Source organism: Delphinus delphis, chromosome 10, assembly GCF_949987515.2.
Source record: "Delphinus delphis chromosome 10, mDelDel1.2, whole genome shotgun sequence".
Lineage (NCBI taxonomy): Eukaryota > Metazoa > Chordata > Mammalia > Artiodactyla > Delphinidae > Delphinus > Delphinus delphis.
In genome coordinates this window covers 39773810-39788629 of record NC_082692.2, presented here as the reverse complement: position 1 = coordinate 39788629, position 14820 = coordinate 39773810, and positions in this window count along the sequence as shown.

The window sequence follows — 14820 nt, the reverse complement described above, 5'->3', positions numbered from 1 at the left end:
AGGATTCGGGCTGGGTCTGTTGGAGTCTTCTTTCCAGGACACTGTGCTGCAGCTGGATGGTGGACGAGGAGACCAGGAATAGCCAACGGGCGGGGGGGCTGTGTCTTTAGGCCCACATACCCATGCATTTCCATCACCTGGAGCACGCAGGGCCCCCTGGGCCATGACATGGTGCTCTGTGCAGGCCAGCAAGCATTTACTGAGCACCTACTCTGTGCCAGGCCCTGGACAGGCACTAGGGGCAGGGTGGCCGGGCACAATCTGTCCTGTAGGTGTTCATGGCCTGGTGGCCTCAGAGGGCACAGATGACCTCCAGCATCTCTCCCAAAGCTACATCTGTGGGTTACTGGTTTTAGGAGCACCTTACTGTGTGCATGACCCTCTCCACTCTGGGAAAAACCAAAAGGTAGGAGATGCCAAAGGCTTTCCCAGCTCGGGGCCTGGCTCCCCAGGCCCTGGGCTTCCTCACCAATGCCATCTCCTTCTCCTCCTCAGACACTCCCCCCAACCGTGGCTGAGTAGATGGGCCAGTCTTTCCTGTGTCCAAGGCCTGGTTGTACCCACCCTTCCAACCCTGACACACACTCTTGCCTATAGCCTCATCCACCCACCCCATCACTGATTCACACCTGGGATGCCATCTAAGGAGGCCTCACTCCACCCCAGGGCCCCAGCACAGCTCTCAGGGTCCCCAGACTTCCCTGTGAACTGAGTCATGCAGAGCTCCTGCCAGAGATGGGCTGCAAGCCTGCAGAACACTGCAGGCCTATCTGGGGGTCAAAGAAGACACACACATACATGCACAAACACACGCACACACACACACACACACACACGGAACATCCTTTCCTCCCCCTTGGGCCCCTGCGATGGTACAGCAGGGTGCTGTCCCAAGATACAACCTCAACCCTGACCTGATCTCTGCCTTCTGAATCCATTCACTCCACACATATGTGCTGAAGGCCTATTGTGGGCCAGGCATGGTTCCCTGGGACATAGCACTGAACTTTGGTTGGTTTACATTCTAGAGGAGAAAGACAGTCAACAGGAAAAGTAATAAATGAGTAAATTATATAGTATCCTAGACTCTGATGAGTGCCATGAAAAACAGGGTGTCAGGGGTGCTGGGTGGGGCATGGGGAGCAGCATGAAATATGGTGGTCAGGGCAGACCTCCTTGAGAAGGTGGGATTTGAGCAAAAACAGGAAGCCCTGAGTTACCTGTAAGCATTCCAGGTAGGGGCAAATCTTGAGCAAAGGCCCTGAGGTGGGCTCATGCCTGGTGTGTTTGAGGAACGTCAGGAAGCCGGTGTGGCTTGCGCAGAGAGCGGGGAGTGGAGAGCGAAAAGGCCAGGGAGGCAGCGTGGAGCCAGATGGCAGGGCCTGGAAGCCTTGGCCCCTCAATTTCCCGGGTCCTCCTGCCAAGCACCTCCCTTATCCGGGGCTCACTATGAGCCCGGGGCCACGTCAGTTGCTCTATAGAGCGTAACTCATGTCAGTGTCCTGACAGCCTTTGGAGGCAGCACCCCTCTCATCAGTGTCCCTATTCAAACATCAGTGAGGAAACTGAGGCAGGGAGAGGGAAGCAGCTCACCTGGCGAGCCGTGGAGCCAGGAGCCGAAGCCAAGCCTGGCCCTCGGCCGTGGCAGCCCCCCCACCTCGGTGCGTCAGTCGCCCCTCCTGACCCCGCTCCCGGGTGCCAGGTACACCCCCTGGCCCGGCCCCTCGTGGGGGGTGGAGGTAGAGGGGCCGCGTCACTACCCACGCCCGCGAGCTGGCTGCTGCCTTTTCCCCATTAGTGCGGGGCTGGCAGGCCTGACAAAACCGCAGGCCCAGATAAGAGCACAATTGAACCTGTTTTGCTCGCAGGCCGGCAGGGGGGCTGGGCCGAGGGGTGGTGGGAAGTGAGGGGAGGCCGCTGGCAGCGCCCCGGTCCTGCTATCAGCGGCCCTGCCCCATTAGCCCCTTTGAAATTTACCCACCTTATCAGGGCTGCGTGCTTTCCGAGTCGGGGGCAGGCGGGCCTTCGTGTCCCGACCAGGAGGCTGCCTTCCGCCCGCTCGCCCGCCCCAGGAGATGATGAGGGGGGCCACAAGCTGGGAAGGGGCCCCTCTCTCACACGGGCTCAGGCTGCCCGGTCACTGCCCGGTGGGCGCCTCCCAGGCAGAGGGACACCCTGCCCAGGCGCCCCCTCTCACCCTGCCCTGACACTGCACCTCACGCCCAGACTGCAGCACCCACTCTCCAGTCCCCCTCCTTGGCTGCCCAGGCCTGTTACATGGCCGACCCCCCAGTCACACCCTTAGCAAACGTTTATTTGCTGAGCACCTGCTGCCCGCCAGGCGCTGGGGCGCAGCAGTGAAGGGACAGACCAATCTCACTCCCCCAGTCTCACTCCCCCATGGGGAGAGACAACAAATAAACACAAATAAGTAAGCTAAGAGGGTGTCCGAAGGTGATGACTGTACAATGGGGCAAAAATGAAGCAGGGGTGTAGGATAGGAAGTGTCGGGCAATTTTAAGCGTGTGTGTGTGTGTGGGGTGGTGGTGAGGGGTCAGGGAAAGCCTGCCTGAGAAGGTGATATTTGAATCAAGACCTGAAGGATTCTAACTCTCTTCCTCCATGGGGTTAGAATCACAGACACAGAAGGGCTGAGCCAGGAGGATAGAGATCAACCAGTCCTCCAAGATCCCTTTATACTGAGGATCAGAGAGGGCAATGAAGTGCCCAAGGTCACACAGCACAATGGCAGCAGAGCCAAGCAGGAGTTAGAGATAGCCAGGATCTCTCTCTACATGCTTGCTACTGCTGGGGCCCTGGGCAGGACAGTCTGGCCATTGTTGGACAGTCTGGGGGTTGGGCTGAGCCTGGGAGTGCAGCACTCACAGCCATTTGACTCTGCCTTTTGTAGACAAGGGGCCCACCAGGTCGTGTTTGAGGCTGAGGGTCGGGGCTCAGGCCCTGGTTGGAGGACTGCAGGGTGCATGTGGATGGTGCTGTGGGCTGGGGGGTCTGCCCTCAGTGCCCCCTGCCCAGTGTCATGGTCCTCTGGCTCCCTTACCACCCTCTGTGTTCTCCATCTGCCTCTGGATGTCCAGGTCCACCAACGGCCTGACCTTGACAGCATGTTCTTCCAGTAGAAGCCCCTTTCTACCCCTCAACCCTCTCCCTCCTGACACACACCTGCTCTCCCGAAGGATGAGTGGCCTGGAGGGAAGAAGGGGCAGCCACGGGCACGGTGGCCTGTGCAGTCATGGGGCCAGGATGGGCAGACCCCAGGGCCTGGCTCAGGCCAGATGGGCTCTAAGGAGAAAGATGAGAAAACAGAGCTGAGGGGGCTCAAACTAGTGGGCTGCTGGGTAGGCCATCCCCTCAGGGCCCTGGGGTGGTGGCGGAAGTGGTCCAGAGACCCTTAGGGCACTGTTTCTATTGAGCTGGAGAAGCCCGAAGCATCTGGGCTGCTGGGGAAGAGCACTGAGTCTGGAAATGGAGTTCAAATCCCAGCTCTGCTGCAGTCCCACAGTGTGACCTTGGGCAAGTCACTTCCCCTCTCAGCCTCAGTTTCTCTTCTCAGTGAAAGAGGAACAAGAATTCCTTCTTCAAAGGGATGCTGTAAGGAGCAAATGAGAGGAAGTGCAAGTGCCTGGCATACAGCCAGGCCCTGTCGACACTGGAAGGTTCTCCCTGTGGGGACCTCTGTTTCTGTCATCTACATTGTGGCCAGGGTTAGGGAGCACTCAGCATGTGTCAAGCACTTTAGAGGCTTTTTTTAGGACCAATGTTAATTGGATTAACCATAATCCTGGGTCTATGACCCACACTCACCAAGAGTCCATGCATGGCCCTTTCAAAAAAATTTTTTTAAAGGGATATCCCTTTTTAATTTATTTTTTATTTTTGGCTGTGTTGGGGTCTTCATTACTGCATGCAGGCTTTCTGTAGTTGTGGCGAGTGGGGGCTACTCTTCGTTGCAGTGCGCGGGCTTCTCATTGCAGTGGCTTCTCTTGTTGCGGAGCACGGGCTCTAGGTGCACGGGCTTTAGTAGTTGCAGCATGTGGGCTCAGTAGCTGCGGCACACGGGCCCTGGAGTACACAGGCTTCAGTAGTTGTGACGCTTGGGCTCAGTAGTTGTGGCTCGCGGGCTTTAGAGCGCAGGCTCAGTAGTTGTGGCACACGGGCTTAGTTGCTCCACGGCATATGGGATCGTCCCGGACAAGGGATTGAACCCGTGTCCCCTGCGGATTCTTAACCACTGTGCCACCAGTAAAGCCCTCAATTTTTAATCATACAATGAACACAGGGAACCCACTGCCAACCCAGAAACAAGGTTATTACCAGCAATGCTACATGAATTAATTCATTTATTTCTCACATTTTAAAAAAGATTTAATATTTATTTTTGGCTGTGTTGGGTCTTAGTTGCAGCACGCAGGATCTTCGTTGAGGCATGCGGGATCGTTCATTGCAGCGCGCGGGCCTCTCTCTAGTTGTGGCACGTGGGTTTTCTCTTCTCCAGTTGTGCCGCGCAGGCTCCAGGACGTGTGGGCTCTGTAGCTGTGGCGCGCGGGCTCTCTAGTTGAGGTGTGCGAGCTCAGTAGTTGTGGCACGCGGGCTTAGTTGCCCCGCAGCACATGGGATCTTAGTTCCCCAACCAGGGATCGAACCTGCGTCCCCTGCATTGCAAGGGAGATTCTTTACCACTGGACCACCAGGGAAGTCCCTTATTTCTCACATTAATCCTCCTATACCTTGCCCCCAACTTGTCCCCATTTTACAGATGAGGAAATTGAGGCACAATTGAGGGTTCAGGGCATCCTCTCCACTGAATGATGCTGGAGATTCATTGGGTACATTCTTCCAGTTGACTCCTGTTCTGCTCCAGAGCCCTAGATGATGAGGTTCCCACATGAGCCCCACCCCACCCCTGCCATGCTCTGTAGCTCAGCTCAGGGGGTTACAGTCATGGGCTCAGCCCCCACCTCCCTGCAGGGCCCCAGCTTGGATGCCTGGGGACACCGTGGGGAGTACCCTGGCTGGCCCCATGCTCCCTGCTGGCCTCCCCTGGCCTCCTCTCCCCGTCACCCCCCACCAAGTGCTTCCTCCAGCCCAGCTTGGTGACGTACGAGCCTGGTGCTCCTAGTCAGTCTCCTATTCTCCTTCTAGGTGCTCAAGAATAAATGAAAGAAATGAATAAGTGAATGAAATGAATGAAGATGCTAAAAGGGGAAAAGGGATATGAAAAGAAAAAAATATAAAGCATTTCTGAGGGCTGGCAGGGAGAGGTTGGGGGAGGGTGGGGTGGGACTTAGTGTTGAAAGGTGTCCCTTTGCCAGCTGCTGCAGTCAGGGAGCCCCTGTGCCCTTTGGTTGTGTGGATCCGATCCTCAGATCCTACTGCCCGTGCCCTGACCCTGAGTCCTGCCCCTCCCCCATGGTGACTTTCCAGATACAGTGGCAGCCACAGGTTCCCAGAACCATCCTAAGCTGACACAGCTAAAGCCGCTCCAGGGGCCAGGGCTGCGGGCGGCACACCCCGGCCAGGCAGCTGCACCACCAGGCAGGAAGTGCTTGGGGCTCTCATCTGCTGCCAGGAATGGCCAGCTCCTGACACAGGGTTGGGAGGGTTTGGGGTCCAGGGCAGAGTCAAGGTTAAGCTAAGATTGGGAGGTCCTGGGACCTGATGTCTCTCAACAGCATCCAGATGCAATGCCGGGAGAGCAACTTTCTTCCCTACACATGTGGGCCTTGACCTGTGTGGGGAGCTGGTCACTCTTGAGAATCTACTAAAAGCTGTAGGTCTCCCACCTCAGAATACACACACAATTCCAGGGGCTCACAGACCCCCTGCAGCCCCTCCATGAACCCCAGATTAAGAGGCCCTGTCCTCCTAAGAAGAGAGTCGCCATATAATCCAGCAATCCCACTCCTGAGCATATATCCAGACAAAACTCTAATGAGAAAAGATACATGCACCCCAGTGTTCACTGGAAACAACCTAAGTGTCCATCAGTAGATGAATGGATAAAGAAAATGTGGGGTGTGTGTATATATATATACACACACACACACACACACACACACACACACACATATATATGCAGTGGAATATTACTCAGCCATAAAAAAGAGTGAGATAATGCCATTTTCAGCAACATGGATGGACCTAAGGATTATCATACTAAGTGAAGCAAGTCAGAAAGAGAAAGACAAATACCATACGATATCACATATATGTGGAATCTAAAATATGGCACAAATGAATTTATTTACAAAGCAGAAACAGACTCAGAAAACAAACTTATCATTACCAAAGGGGAAAGGGGGTGGGGGAGGGACAAATTAGGAGTTTGGGATTAGTAGATACAAACTACTATGTATAAAATAGATAGACAACAAGGTCCCCTAGCACAGGGGACTACATTCAATATCCTGTGATAAACCAAAATGGAAAAGAATATGAAAAATAATGTATATATATGTATAACTGAATCACTTTGCTGTACACCAGAAACTAACACAACACTGTAAATCAACCATACTTCAATTAAAAAAAAATTTTTTTTAAAAAAGAGTCCCTGTCCTGGATTGTGGGTAATGTGTGGGCAATACTGTCCAATTCACCTCCAGCTCACAGCAAAACATCTGGCATGCAGTAGATGCTTAATATGTGCTTATTTCCACAAACCAACAGATATGGACTTGGATGAGGGAAGGAAGGGGCAGCTGCAGCTGGGCCGTGCAGGGGCTCAGAGAGTCAGAGTCAGGGGAAGGGAACGGAGGGTGAGGCAGAGTGTCCCTCGGCTGCTTACAGCCCCCATGGCTCCCCACTGCCCTCAGAGCAAGTGCACAGGGTCTGTGGGGCCCGGCGTGGTCCTGCCCCCATCGCCCACGCCACTTCAGCTCACAGTCACAGCTGCCGCTTCAGGTCTAGGAAGCTCTGCCCAAACACTGATTCTAACACCTACTGAGCATCTATTGCATGTCACACTGTTCTAGACACTAGTGACACAACAATGAACAAAACGGGCCCTGCCCTTGTGGGGCTGACGGTAGCTCTTGCTTCCAGACTTCTCCACATGCCCTTGTTCTTAAGCTGCACAATCCAGCATGGGCATCATGTCCTCTGAGAAGCCTTCCCTGATCCTGCCAGTGTCAGGGCCCTGGGATCAGGGTACAAATCCCATCTTATCAAATAGTCCTCTCCTAGTCTGTCTCCTGCCCTGGGCTGGGAGTCCATAGAGACAGAAGCTTTGTCTTACTTGCTGGGCATCCTTGGACTCTAGTGCAGTGCCTGGCAAATAGCTATGCATGGAATAAAGGTATGGATGGATGGATGGATAGATGGATGGAATTTGTTGGGGCTAGGGGTACCAACAAGGAAGTGGGAGGGAAATGGGAGACGGGGCTGAGGTAGGCCTGGGAATATCCCTGGGGAGTGCAGAGGGTGTGTGGAGGATGCAGGGCCAGGTTCCCTCCTCCTGGTTCCCGTGTGAAGCCTGATTTCCTTGGACAACAATGGCCACAGGTGTGGGAAGAAGGAGGGTCACGGGAGGGGTGACGGAGAATAGGCTTTGTTTCCTGGTGTAGGGTTTCCAGTTGCTCCCACCTCACCCTGAGGCTCTGGTCAGAGGCACCATTCCCTAAAGTGACTCAAGCCCAGCCAGGTGGGGAGGGCTGCAGGTGAGGTGTACGATAAGATCACCTGCATCAGGCCCCTGGGGGAGGGGGACACTGAGCTCTTACCGCCCTGGGTTATGAGCTCTCTGTCACCAGGTCCAGCAGGAGCGGAGACATTGCCCTCCTGTGCTCAGACCCCAAGACAAGCTCAGAGAGAATCAGGGGTCTGCCTGAGGTCCCACAGCTGTCAGGGCTTGATTCCTGGCCTCTGCTGTCTTCATTCTCGGGCAAGGCCTGCCTGGCTCTGCCAAGCCAAGGAGGGGGCTTCTCTGGGGATTCTCCCTCCTCATGGAGGGGGCAAGCCAGCTCTGCCTCTGTGGGTCCCACCCTGGTCAGAGATGAGCAGAGGCCTGGCCCAGCTGCCCATCCATGGGGCACCAGTGGGCAGTGGGAACAGGATGGAGGGTTGGTGGGAGGGGGGATGCATCACCTCCCCACTGTCCCAACCCTGTGACTGCCTCCCCGCCTCCTCACCACCAAGGCTGCCCCTCTTCTTTGGCTCCTTTGGCTGTCCTGGAGGAGGAGAAAGGAGAGGGGGAGGAATAGAGGCTGAGGACAGGTCCTGCCCTCCGGTGTGTGGGACGAGGGTTCTGGGGAGTGCCTCCACTCCCCAGAACTACGGATCTCAAAGCTGGAAGGAAGGAGCCTCCAGCTGAACTAGTCTCATGATTCATTTTACAGAGATGAAGCAGAGGCCCAGAGAGGGAAGGGACTTGCTCAAGGTCCCATAGCCCGATAACTGCTGAGCTTATGGAGTGTTTCCTCAGTACAAGAAACTCTTCCATGCACTTTACACAAATTAACTCAATCCTTCCAGCAACTCTATGAGGCAGGTGCACTATTATAATCCCTATTTCACAGATGGAGAAACCGAGGCACAGATGGGCACATGAGGCACAGAGAGGTTAAGGAAGTTGCCCAAGGTCACACAGCTTGTGAGTGGCAGAGTTGACCTGCATGACCAGGCAGCCTGGCTTCAGGGTCTCATGCACAGCCCCATGCTTTGTTGCCTCTTGCTATAGTTACTAAGTAGGGGTCTCGGTCCCTCCTTGGCTTTGCCTGCTGTGGGGCTTCAATTCAGTCTCTCATGGTCTCTGTGCCTATAGCTAATAAATACAATAATATCACTTTTTGCATTTGTTGAACCCCTTCTATGGTATAGGCACTGTGAACAAATGCCTTTTCTACATAATGTCATTTAATTCTCATAATAACCCTATGGGGTAGGTATCATACTTCCACTTGCAGATGAGAAAACTGAGGCCCAGAGAGGTTGATTAACTTGCCCAGGGACACATATCTAGTAAGAAACAGCCAGGATGCGAAGCCAGCCAAGCCCAGACTCTGATCACAGCTCCGTCTAGCCTGTACATGGGCTGAGATATTCAAGGGGTCACAGAGTCAGTCGGTCCCAGCAAGGTCGTTCTGTCCAGCCCCACCCTTCACCGTAGTGGACAGCTTGCCACGTGCACCTTTCACTGGGCTCAGTAGATTGGTGGCCCCCAGAAGCTGCCCTACCCCCAAATGATGACCCTTGCCCCCTTCGGTCATCTGACGCTGCTCCTGCGTCATGCCGGGGAAGCCAGGATCCCCGCGCCCAGTCTGGGACGCAGTTGGCAGCAGCTGCAGGAAGCGGACCCACCCAGCATCTCGGGTATCACTCATAAACCTTCACCCTGCCGTCAGGGCTCAACCCCTCCCTCACGTGCTCCCCCCCACCCCCATGCTCATTCACCACTTCTTGTTCAGCCACAGCTGTGTGCCCAGCGGAGCGCCCTGCCCTCAGGTTGCTTATGGTCTGGCTGATGAGCCAAGGCCAGCTGCCCGGTGTGAACAGGACAGGGCAGACAGGAAGGACTCCAGGGCAGGAGGAGGGGGCTGGGAGGGCATCATGGCAGAGGCGGCCGGGAGCCGGGCCTTGAGGGACCAGCTAGGACTTGGAGAGGCATGAGGAGGGGAGGAATGTGCTGAGCTTTCTGAGGTGGCCCTGTGCTCGGCTCTCTCGCGTGAGCCGATACATGAGCAGGCGGGGGGACAGACAACCTACGTGACCTCAGGTGAGTCACCCCACCTCCCTGGGCCTCTTAGGCTGAGGTAAGGATTAGTCTCGCTGACACATGTGGGGTGGGAAGTACTGTGTGTACATGTGTATGTGGGGGTGGATCACCCACTGGGTCCTCATGACAATCCTGTGCAGGGTCCTATTCTAAACTGAAGTGACCTGCCCAGAGCTGGGCAGTAGCAGAGCTGTTTAGAGCAAGGGTCTGCCTAACCAGGCATCCTAGAGCATTTGAGGCAGGAGTGGGTGGGAAGTCTGGGGGCTGGAGGGGCGCAGAGGCTGGAGACCCTCTCTTTGTACCCCTCAAGGTGGGCAGGCCAAGGGCCTGGGCCAGGGGGCTCAAGACCTGGCTCTAGCCCCAGTTCTGCCTGACTTGCTGTGCAAACTCCACAAGTTCCTTTCCCTCTTTGGGCCTCAGCCTGGTCTTCTGAACGCCGAGAGGCTGGATTAGACAGTCAGTCACTAGGTCCCTGTGGGCCCTCCTAGTACCTGCCCACAAGCCCCCCTCACTGTGGGAGGGACCCACATGCCCCTTGCTGAGTTTACTCTCCATTGCTGTCCTCAACAGCACTCACATTGACCGGGCAGGCTCTTCACACATGCTGTCTCATTTCATCTCCACGTACCCTTGAGAGGAAGCTCTCGTTTCCTGCTTACAGATGAAGAAACTGAGACCCAGAGGAGGCAAGTGGGCAGCCAAGACCCCACAGAGGGGAGGTGAGCAGGCAGAATCAGGAACCCAGATCTCCATGCCCCTGTCTCTCCTCCTAGGGCGGGCAGTCACCTGGCCCAGAAAAGACCACCACTGGCTTGTCCTCCAGCCACCAGACCTGCGGAAGGAGGTTCCAGGACAGGTGTCTTCACTCGCCTGCCTGGTGGCCGCGCACCACCTGGGGCCATCTTTCTGTGGTTCAGCCTTTCTAGATGCAGGGGCTGGTGGCGTGCATCAAGGCGAACCCTCTGGGACCAGGTGGACAAGAAGAGTAATGATGAGCCCAGGCACAGACCCTCACGGTTCCCAGCACTTTACACATTTTAACATTAGCGTTGTATATTGACCCTATAAGGTGGGCACTACGACTATCAACCCCATTTTACAGATAAGGAAACTGAGGCAGAGGAGAGGTCACATTACCTCCCAGTAACACAGCCAGCAAGCAGAATGAGGACTGAACCCTGGCAGCTTGGCCAGAGAACTACTGTGCTCTATCCCTCCCAACACACATGAAACAAAAGAAAACAATAGCACACAGGCAATCTGTAATTAAGAATTTCACTGTACAAGACAGACTCTCTGTGCCAGATGGAAGCTGAGCAGGGAGGAGATCAAAGTTTCAGAGAAGAAAGCCTGAGCCTTGGTGACCAAGGTGTTGGGAGAGGTGCATCAGGCTTGAGGCACAGGTCTCCCGGTACAGGTATTTGATCCATTCGAGATACTGGGGCTGAGCCCCATAGGGCCAGGCACTTTACCCAGCCCACCTCCCTCCCCCCACACCAACCCTGCCCATCCCATTGCACAGACAGGAAAAATGAGGCCCGAGCTCTGTCCAGCAAGGCCCTCTGAGAAGGGTGGGCGCTCTCGAGCTGAAGGGAGGAGTTCCTGGGGGGCCAGGAGGAGGGACATGGACCCTGCTTACCTGGCCTGGGACCTTAGCTCTCCAAACTTCCAGTCCCTGCTCACCCAGGGAAGGATCACCCCTCCTCCGCCCCCCAACAGTAGGGGGTAGCAGATGAGAGGCCAGCAGGCTGCCCTTCACCTGAGGCCTCCCGAAGCATTCTTCAGCCTCTACAGCCAGCCCAGGAAAGGGGCCACTTCACAGATGGAGAAACTAGCTCAGAGAGATTCAGTGACTTGCCCAAGGTCACAGAGCGGATTGGAAGTGGGTCTCTCTTGAGAAGGGGGAGGAAGAGCAGAGAACAGAGAGGAGAGGAGAGAAGAAGGAGGGTTAGGAAGAGAAAGGGGAGGGGGCGGTCTCAGGGGTCCTGAGGCCTGTTCTCACAGCTCCCTGCCCTGGCCTCAGTCTCCCAGGTTGGCTTTCCCTCCACCTTTTCAGAAAGGGCAGACCACAGCCCTGGCCCTGAGTGGCTGCCCCTCACCCCTGGCCCCAGGCACGAGGCATCCTGCTGGTGAGGGCTCCAGTGGGGTGGGGTTTCCTGGGAAGGGCCGGGAAGGGCTGTTTGTTCCTGGGCAGCCCAGGTTTGGGTATGGATTTATGGTACCATCTGGAAGATGTGGCACGGGCGGGCCTAGCTGGCACAGGCCCAGGGCGGGGAAGGGGGCACCAGGGCACAGTGAAAAGCTGCCCCCCAGCTGTTACCTGGCCCCAAAAGGGCAGGGGCCTCAGGTGGGCATGAGCCAAGTACAGTCAGACGAAGACCTTGTGAAGCAGGAACTAGCCCCATTTCATGGGTGGGGACGCCGAGGCCCAGATCAGTGAACTGACCCAAATCACACCTGGCCAGGTATAAGTGACATGAAGCCCATGTCCTACTCGTCTACCTGCCTCTCAGCACTGCCACAGGGGCGCTGGGCACCAAGGGCAGGCCTGGAACCAGATGCCCTGAAACTTTGGGCAAGGGCCTCTACCTCCTTAGCGTTCTGTTTTCTGTACTGTTAAATGGGGATACAGTACATCTTCTGGGCCAATTGATGGGAGAAACAGGTAAGACAGTATTTGTGAATACTGTCAGAAGCTGAGAGAGTATTTGTGCACAAGGGCAGTAGTCCCAGGGAGGGATGTGGGGGTGTTTCTACCATGAGTGTTTGTAGTCAATGACCCCACAGGGTAAAGTCCTACCCCGGCATCCAAGACCCTTGACCGCAGGAGGCAGCTCTGGCCCTCCCCGCTTGGCCATTGCCCCTTTTCCTCTAGGGAGTTTGAGCAAGTCCATCTCCTCTCTGAGCCTCAGTGTTCTCATGTGTTAGGTGGCAGCGGGTGGGGGCAGACAACATTCTCTGTAGGGGGTTCATGGAGGCTCCAGGGAGCCCCTGTGGGAGAAAAGGCATCATATACATATATGGTATTGTTACTCAATAACAGCATCACCCCTTAAGCAGAATCAGTCCTTAGCTCCTCACTGAGAAGTTCACTTGATCTTCCTAAGGGCCTCAGAAATGTTATGGTGAGAGACAAGGTCTGGGACAGCAGGACTTGCAGGAAGGGACGACTTGAGGAACCAGCCGGTTCTCTTTCCTCCCCCAGCACGCTGAGGCCACTTTCTCTAAGGAGAAGAGTGCTCAGGGCACAGTGTCTCTGCCCCCAGTGGTGAAAGCCACTTCTCTCCCACGGCCAGTAGGGGTAGGGCTGGCTCCCCTCCAAGCTGAGTGGGCTGCCAGGAGGTCTGCCTGGCATGTGAGGGTCTGGGGGAAAGGAGGCCCTGCCTCCTTCATCAGGCCTCCGGGAGTCCATTCAACCACACACCTGGGACCCGGTCTGTGAGGGAGGACCACTCAGGGTGACCCACAGGAACCACAGTCTTGGACCTTCGGCATTTGCTAGGTGTCTGGATCCACCAGCTTTTCTGAACAGCTTCAGCACTGATGCAGGACCTCCGACACACACTCCCCTGTGATTTTTTTGGTCTCTTCTCCAGGCTTGGGCCAGCGTCTGGGCTGAGACCTCCAGCACCTGACACCTGCCCTGGGGCATTCCATGTGGAGCTGTGTTCATCCCCTGCCCCTCAGGAGTCTACAGCCTTTGGAATCTGGGCCACTTTCCTGAGGGCTACATTCAACACACACTTATTAAGTGCTGGCTGTGTGCCTGGTGCTCCCTGACCACCTGGTTAATCTCTATCCACCATCTTTCCCTGATTCATCTTCTCGGTACTTAGGGCAGCCTGAACCGATCTTCTTTAGGTTTTGGTCTGTATGATGACTGTCTCCCCATCACAATGTCAGCTCCTTGGAGGCAGGGACTGGCCTGGCTTGTCCACTGCTGTGTCTCCAGCTCTGACCTCTGCTGAGTAGGGGAGTGGGGAGGCCCTGCCCCTCCCCTACGACGGACACCATAGGCTGGTATTCTGCATTCTTACAATTAACTCCACCCTCCCCCTTTCACTTGAGTAACCCTGGGGGGTTTCTGTCACGGTAACCCCAGTACGTTCAGAAAATGTGCTGTGTGCTCCTTACCAGGGAATAGATGACTGGGGGTGAGGGTAGAAGGCTTCACAGGTAGAGGGAACAGTGTGAGTTTTTTTAAGGCACAGAGATGGAAAAATACAGCGTATATATAGGGAAGAGAGTGCTAGTTGCCTCCCCAATATCCATTCTCTTCTTTCTTACTAATGGAATCCCAATTATCTTGGATGAAGTCATGCCAGCATTCCCTGGAGACAGAAGGAAGTTAACCAAGTTCTGGCCAGTGGGATATAAATTAAGTTGTTGGGTAGGGATTCCAGGACAGTTCCTTTAAAAGGGGACTGATGCAGTCTTTCCTCCTTTCTGCCTGGAACTGGGATGTGATAGCTGGAGCTGTGGTGGCTACATTGTGACAACAAGGAAGCCTTGAGGATGGAAGTCAGCCCAGTACTTACCTTTGGACTTTACATCTAAGGAGAGGAAAATAAATCCCTATCTTGTTTAAACCACTGTCTTTCAGGACTATGTTACTTATAGCTGATTGCAATTCCTAGATGACTCAACAGGGCCTGTTAATATCTCCTTCTTTGTCTAGATGGTCTTGGGCAACCATTTCCCTTAAGGAGGACTTTAAGAAGCTAAGGGGTTGAAGGGAAGGGGAACAGGGCCTAGATGTGAAGCCAACCCTGGGAGGAGGTCAGGGGGTCCCCAGGAGAGAGGTCCTTCAGAGATAAGCCAGGCCTGGAGTGTCCAGGGAAGGTGGAGTCTGAAGGGATCCTAGACTCATCCACTGTTCCCCTCAACAGTAAATATGCAGATAAACATATGACACCCAAGGCACCTACAAATCCCCAGTAACGCCATCCCATTCTCCGAAAATACACAGAGCCAATATTTGAAAATGCTCTAATATCCAGGAACTACATGCCAGGGACTCCTCTACTGCCACCCCTGGCCACTGCATCTAGAGGAATCAGGGCCCTGGACTGAGTCTGTGGCCAGCC